Source organism: Dreissena polymorpha, chromosome 9, assembly GCF_020536995.1.
Source record: "Dreissena polymorpha isolate Duluth1 chromosome 9, UMN_Dpol_1.0, whole genome shotgun sequence".
NCBI classification, from domain to species: Eukaryota; Metazoa; Mollusca; class Bivalvia; order Myida; family Dreissenidae; genus Dreissena; species Dreissena polymorpha.
Genome location: NC_068363.1, coordinates 57,763,029 through 57,770,269, shown reverse-complemented (window position 1 = coordinate 57,770,269; position 7,241 = coordinate 57,763,029).

Here is a 7,241-nt window from a genome sequence, read left to right as displayed (position 1 = left end):
AAAATGTGTTTTGTCCGAAAAATATCTTAAAACACCATCTAATGACATTTCTTATGAACACCAACAATTTGGCAAACACGACAAGCGACGAAATTAAAGGCATGCACGACAAGTCGATATTCGGCTAGAACGACTAGTATTTATAAGTGTAGAATTGGTAACTTCTATGTTGTCAAATAATATACATCAATTAATGAAATCTGTGTGACCCTTGAATAGTTCGTGTCTATTTACTGTCTTATGAGATTTTGTGCCCTGTCCTGAACAGAACAAATGAACACAATCTGCACTTATAAATGACTACCGAATCGAAATTCAGACATGATGTTACCATAACTAAGACTCTTCGCCCATGATGGATGAAGGAACATGAATTTAATATTTATACTACCGAGAACAGTTTGTTTTAAAACGTATAGTAAGTAGATCAATGCATTCATATGGAACATATTTGTGCGGTCCAAATATGCCTTTTATAGTTTTATTGTTTATAGTCACTTTATGACGATATATTACACTGCCTTTTCCCCAAGTTGTTTTCATATACAGAAAACATGTTGACTATATATTTCGAACAATCGCAAAAGTGTAAGAATTAAAATATGCCGACCAACCTATCTTTTTTTGATGTTAATAAAAAATATATAACATTAAATAAACAAAAGAAAAATGAATATTGTTAACACATTCATATTTGAACTACATGTATAATTAGAACTGAATTGTTTTGTTCTCTTACAATATTTATTTTGAATCATGAGACCAAAAACCAACACTCCAACTCGGAAAGCGAAGCAAGCGTACCCAGACGAGACGTCAGCAACACGAATGTCCAACGTGGATGTAATCTTGGATCACAACCAAAGATGAAATATTCAATAAATTGAAATATGAATACAAAAACACACATAATGTTTACTCATCACACAGTCCAAGTGGAAATGCTGTTCCTAGGTTAACATTAGGAGTACGGTGGGATAGTGCGAGAAGAAGCAAGAGCAAGTTGTTACCTACTTATAGACTTGGACTTGACATAATTTTATTCATGTGCATAATGTGTGTTTTAATTTGTCAAGTAATGGAAGTGCTGAATATTTACTTCAGTCAAATAAATGTTAATGTTATGTGTTTCTGTCGCTTTTGTAAATCCGATCACAATTGCTTTCAAATAATTACTTAAAGCTTTGACCATCATTGAGTCAAACGTTGTTTGCATAACTCTTAAAATGTTTCAAATATTTCAACTGCCAATGACAAAAGATAATACTTCATTTGATATATCGTGTGACAGAGATAATTGAGAAATTCGGGATAAAAGTAATGTTTAATATAACACAAATGCTCATTTGACTTTGCTTTTTACGTGTGATTTGCTCCATGCAGTTAAAGAACAACGAAGATTTGCTCCCTGTTTGTGAGAACCAATTACACGGATTATGCAAACATTTTAAACCGATTTGTTTGTTTTTCATTCATTTTATTTCAGGAAATGAACACTACGCAGTGTATGTTGTATGATTTATTTTTATTAATGAAACAATATAAAATGGCATCATTAAACCACACGTAAATCACAAACTAAATCACTATTGCTATAATATAATTGTAGCGCTAAAAAATAAAATGCAATAAAAATAAAGAAACGCAACAAGTTATGTCATGCTATAAACAGATAAGAATCAAATGTTAATTATGACTGAGATTTGATGATAAAGCTATTTTCACAACTATTAAATCACGGGTTAATCACAAATAAATCACAGACGTGTGAAACCACGTTATACAAGTCATTTGTGTTTATGCCCGTTCAGATTCCGAGGCTTGTTTTTTGTGAGTTTCACATTTTTATAGCACTTGTGCAAGACAGCATCGAAGCTATTGTATTTGTTGTATTTTATGTGCCGGATCAAGAAAATGTTTTGAAATTCTAATTATATTTTTGTTTATTAACTCGACAATAACATCGCTTCAGAAACATAGTTTATAACAACTGGTCGTTTCAGCCGAATATCGACTTGTCGCGCATGCCTTCAATTTCGTTGCTTGTCGTGTTTGCCAAATTGTTGGTGTACATTAGAAATGTCATAAGTTGGTGTTTTAAGATACTGTTTTCGGACAAAACACATTTTATATGGAATTATTCACGTCCGCATATATTAGTACACTGCAAAAATGATTATAAAACGGATATTTTGGAAGATTTAAAATGTGCCTGACGTGCTTGCGTTTAATGTAACGTAAAAACTAGGAATTTGCCTCGAATGATAGACCAAACTACTCATCTGGTGTCAAATATTTATATAACCGGGAATAGTGCTCAACTTTACCCATAGCCTGCGCTTTATTTCGTCAAAATAAAGTAAATAATAAGATACGTGGATTTGAAGTTTCTTAGCGGAGGCAATGTTTACAATTTTCTACTTGGCGTGCTAGCCAAAATGACGTCACGGACTACGTGGTAGGACCACACCGATATAGTTGATAATAAAAAACGAACTTTGGCTGTTATGAGTTTTGACAGAATGTTGGCCCCTTGTCTGTTATTTTTTCCTCTATATAATATTTAATACCAAAACTTGTGTGTACTTAACGTATCTTAAAATACTGGTTGAAATCGACTCAAAATTCATCTTAAACATTGGTGAATGTTAATGAAGGAATCCAATATGAAACTATTTTGTGGAATGATGTGGTCCTTTTTTCTAATTTTGTGAAAATAAATTTACTGAGCATCTTGGAGGGCGCATTATCATGAATACACGCGGTGTACAACAGTGGGTGATGGTGGTGGTAAAATCTCAAATAATTGAAGTAAACGATGCGAATATGTTAAATGTTAGTTAGCTTCGTGGTTGTTCTCATACCTATATGGTGGTGTCGGACTACGTTTAGCCAATAATCGCCCTAAACGTTGCATCAATGTGCGAATAATTTGTTTCAACACACGAAGGTAACCCATTTCATTGTGTACACACCGGTCTTATTGACAATAACGTAGTGACGTCACCATCTATGTATAGAATGTGATCCGTTTTATAAACTAATGCCCATGAACTAATGCCAGTTTGATTAAAATAATAAACGGAATTACGGAAATATGAGGATTTTGAATAGGTCAGCTAAGTTTGTATTGCCGAATAACATGTTTTTGCGTCCAAATTCTAGTCCAGGGGAAATAAAGGTGGGATCCCATCAAATAAATAAATCATTACGGTACTGTATATTGGTAGATCGAAAACAATGGTGGGATCCCTTGTTCGACCACATTCGATTTGATTTTCAAGAGCAATTCCAATACGTTTGAAAATAGTGGGTCACCAAATAGTACACCCTATTGATGTATTCATGTTGCTTTTAAACTTTCAAGTTTCCTTAAAAAATAGATATATATAGGTACATAATATTTTTTCAGCTTAAATGTTTTAACCGCATATATTATTTCTTAGTTTCACTTCCAGAATATCTCGAAAACTCAGTCGATGAAACAAGCACCACCTGGAATCTGGCCCTTGGTCTAATCGGGATGAACAATTTAAACTGGATAAAGATTTATTGTGGTTCCTGGCATCGCTGTATTGTCAATCACACCTTGTCACACACAACTCCGCGGATACCAAAATATCGGTAACAACTACAGTCACGAGTAATTTCCTTCCATAGCTTGACGGATGGTCAATTTTTAACTGTATATGATGACATTTTGTAAATGTTCGTGAACTGTTGTCTCTCTTTATATCGCGCAAAACAATAAATTACAATAATTTACATGTATAATCAAAGCGCTGAAGGCCTCGGGCTAGATTTAGTGTGCTTGGGAAAAAGTATTGTCCGAATTTCTCCCTTTGTCCGAATTTATACGGATTGACCCTTCGGTTGAGTGGAGATCAGAGACTGCGAGAAAAGACAATATTTGTGTATATACTACTGTGTACATAGACGGTGGAGGACTACACGATACTGGTTGTGGGAACAATAACCTTTTGTTCAACTCTACCATGGGCGTCGGAAGCAAATTGACATTAGGGCGGCGGAGGGAATGGGTATGGGAGGGGGTAACCCCCTCGCGTTGGTGGGGGGTCCGGAATTTTTTTTAATTTTATGATCAAATGGCGCATTCTGGTGCGTTTTTATGCCTGATACCTGACCATATACACGTCTATTGCAGGCATATTCTGAGTGACAAAAGTTGTGACAGACAGACAGACGATGGAGAATTAATCTCTATATGTCACAGTTTGTACTTTGTAGCAGGCGAAACAACAATAGGGATCATGTGGGTTGAAAGAACGTTCTTCGGGATTTTTTTCCCGAAATTCCGTTTTGGAAATTTGAAATTGAAATACTCCAACTGGTTGGTTTGGAGCAGACATATATAATAACACAAAAAGTGGTAAAACAATGAAATAAGTGTTTTAGAATTATCGATTTACTTTGAGTAATTACAATTAATTCAGGTAACTTGAGGTGTCTATGTGATAATTAAGGACTATTGGATATCGGCACATTTGTTTCATGTCATACTTTCCTTTATATTAATTAAACGAAGCAATGGCTTAGATCATAACGACAATATAAGATTCCCAGGTTTAATTACTCAATAATAAATGGATTATCGTTATAAGAGACCGATCAATTAACAACATAATTGACACGTACATTACCGCGGGCGGGTGATGACAATCAACAACACACGTGTCATAACCGCGAAAGCGTGATTACCTTGCTGCGTGGTAAAGATATTTTCAAATATACGGGTATGGAAATGACAAGACAAAATGAAAAAAGGTATTTGCCGAAATTTCATTTTTGCCGAAAATATTGGGGCGGCGGCCGCCTCCCCTGCCGCCCCAGCTCCGACGCCTCTGTCTACAGATCTGGTAGAAGTTCATCTACATAGGCGTTGAAGATATACAACAACAACAACATGGCCGCAAAAAACTGTTATTGTCGGCGTCATATAAATCACTTTCGATAGCCTAAAATAATTTTTTAATACATAATTAACAGATCAGGAAAACACTCATACTTCCTTCGTGATGTGTATACAATAGAAAATCCACTTTCCCTGATAAAAAACGGTGTACAGATTGTGTACTTTGTCTCACGTAGATCGTTTCGCGCTCGATTTGCGCGCTCGTTCTTAGCAGTGAAATACCATATCCAGTTACTTCGTCAAATTCCGAGAATGATCGTGAATATATTTTTCATTTTCTTTTTTTCTGGAATGACTTGTTAACGCAAAATAAAATAACAATGTTTTAAAATATGTTTATAAATACCAAATATAAGGTCTTCAAAAAATGTCTCAGAAAAAATTCTTCTTACTGTCTCGGTAAACACTCGTATCTTTTCGGCCTAGACCGTCAAGTGAGGAACTTATTCTCGCAAGAATATGTAAACAATAAAAACTATGTCGTAGCCAATGCCTAGCAAATTTGCTTCAATAATATTTGTGTACACTTTTTATGACACTGTCATGTTATAAAGTGATGTTCTGTATTTATATTATATTATAAGGCGGGTTATTGAGATCTGCGAAGAACTACTTATATTGTGCATAAATTTAGTGGTAAATCGGATTTTTGAGAATTAGGTTTTTGGCAGCCAGCCACACCGGATAGGCTCAGAAAATTGGTATCATTACTATGGCCTTGGGGCTACGCCCCAGGCCAATAGAAACAACAAAGGTTTTTAAACAATGTTTTTATCATCCTTCTACAAGCAAAATATAATCCAAAGAAATGTTGTAAGCAGTCGAAATAATATTCAATTAAACTATTTCATTTTTCTCGAAGTAGCTACTTCAGCATGATTTTTTTAATCTCTAATGAAAGGGCTTGATATATAGAACAGTTTTACGCTCAACTATCGACATCAATACAGTTTGTGCGTGCATCTTTTATTTTCAGAGGATTGCCAGCGCCAGAGCGTTTGTACTTAAAGGCTATGTTCTCATATTTAGTAATGACTTACATATTCCTGTCTGTGTACTAGTATATTTAAGTTCATAAAAGTATCGTTTTTCCCTATCCTGATATTCGTTTTGGCCAAACCATTTAAAATTGTTTTCGAAATTGAACATTAAACATGTAAAAGTATAAAGTTTTCAACAAGCCGTCGTTCCAGCAGTGGAAGCGTGGCCTCACTTTCATGCATTGCATTCCAACCCGCAAGGTATCAGGGTCGACGTCAGTTCGCGGCCAGTAAAATAATCGTTATCAAATATAGACGCTATCGCGTGAACTAGGTGAACTGGTAATTTGTTTAGACCAGAAATATGTTTAATGAAGATATTCAGCGATTTAATTTTGGTATGTCAGTAATAGATTCCTGATGTGTTTTCAACAATACCGTGATCAATATTATTTTTGATTAATTGAACAATAATTATTCCACCATATTGACTAATGTATTAAGTATGAGCGCGATGATTCTCGATACTTTTAATAATCACATAAAATAGCAATGCCCGACAAACCACTAAAACAGGTTTGTTCGAAGAACGCGCGTGAAAATATTTAAAATATGTCCGGATACTTCGCGTGTGGCCGGTTGACTCATATGTTTTAATTTCACTTCCATTCTTTTTTTGGTTTTCTGTTTTGTATCGATAGGTTTATGACCAGCAATATGTAATAATGTAAAATATGCCGCAAAAACTCTGCGTTACATCCCGTACTGCGTGTGATGCAGCTAAGAACTGCTTAGAAAAAGACATTCGCTATCTTTGATCTCATTCATTGAACTCTTTACCTTTCACCAACTCCAACCACTATCAACGCCGTGTATCTTTTTTTAAAAGATATTTTTTGTTTTACTTAAAGCGTTAAAATGATTCTACTCTTACTCAGTTGATTTCTGTTATTTTTGTATGCCTAATTGTAAAACATATCGAAGTATTGTTTTGTTATTTGCAGCTGGCTCAATGGATTAAAAGCAATACACATTAATGTGCATATGATTTCATAAAACATTTATAAAATGTACTTGTTTGATTGGGATTGAAACAAAAGTCAAGGCCTTATATAGTTGTTCTCCGCAGTATAGAAACCATTGAGTGTTGTCGGACGAACATCGTTAAAATGCCCTTTTTTTGAAAGTAATGTGCCATGCCCCTTTGCCCTTCTGGGAAAATCACTACATAATTGGAATATAAGATTATGCATTAATGACAATATTACAGAAAGAGATACTCAGATTATAGAGTTTCATTTGTAAAAAGAAGTTAAAGGTTGACATAT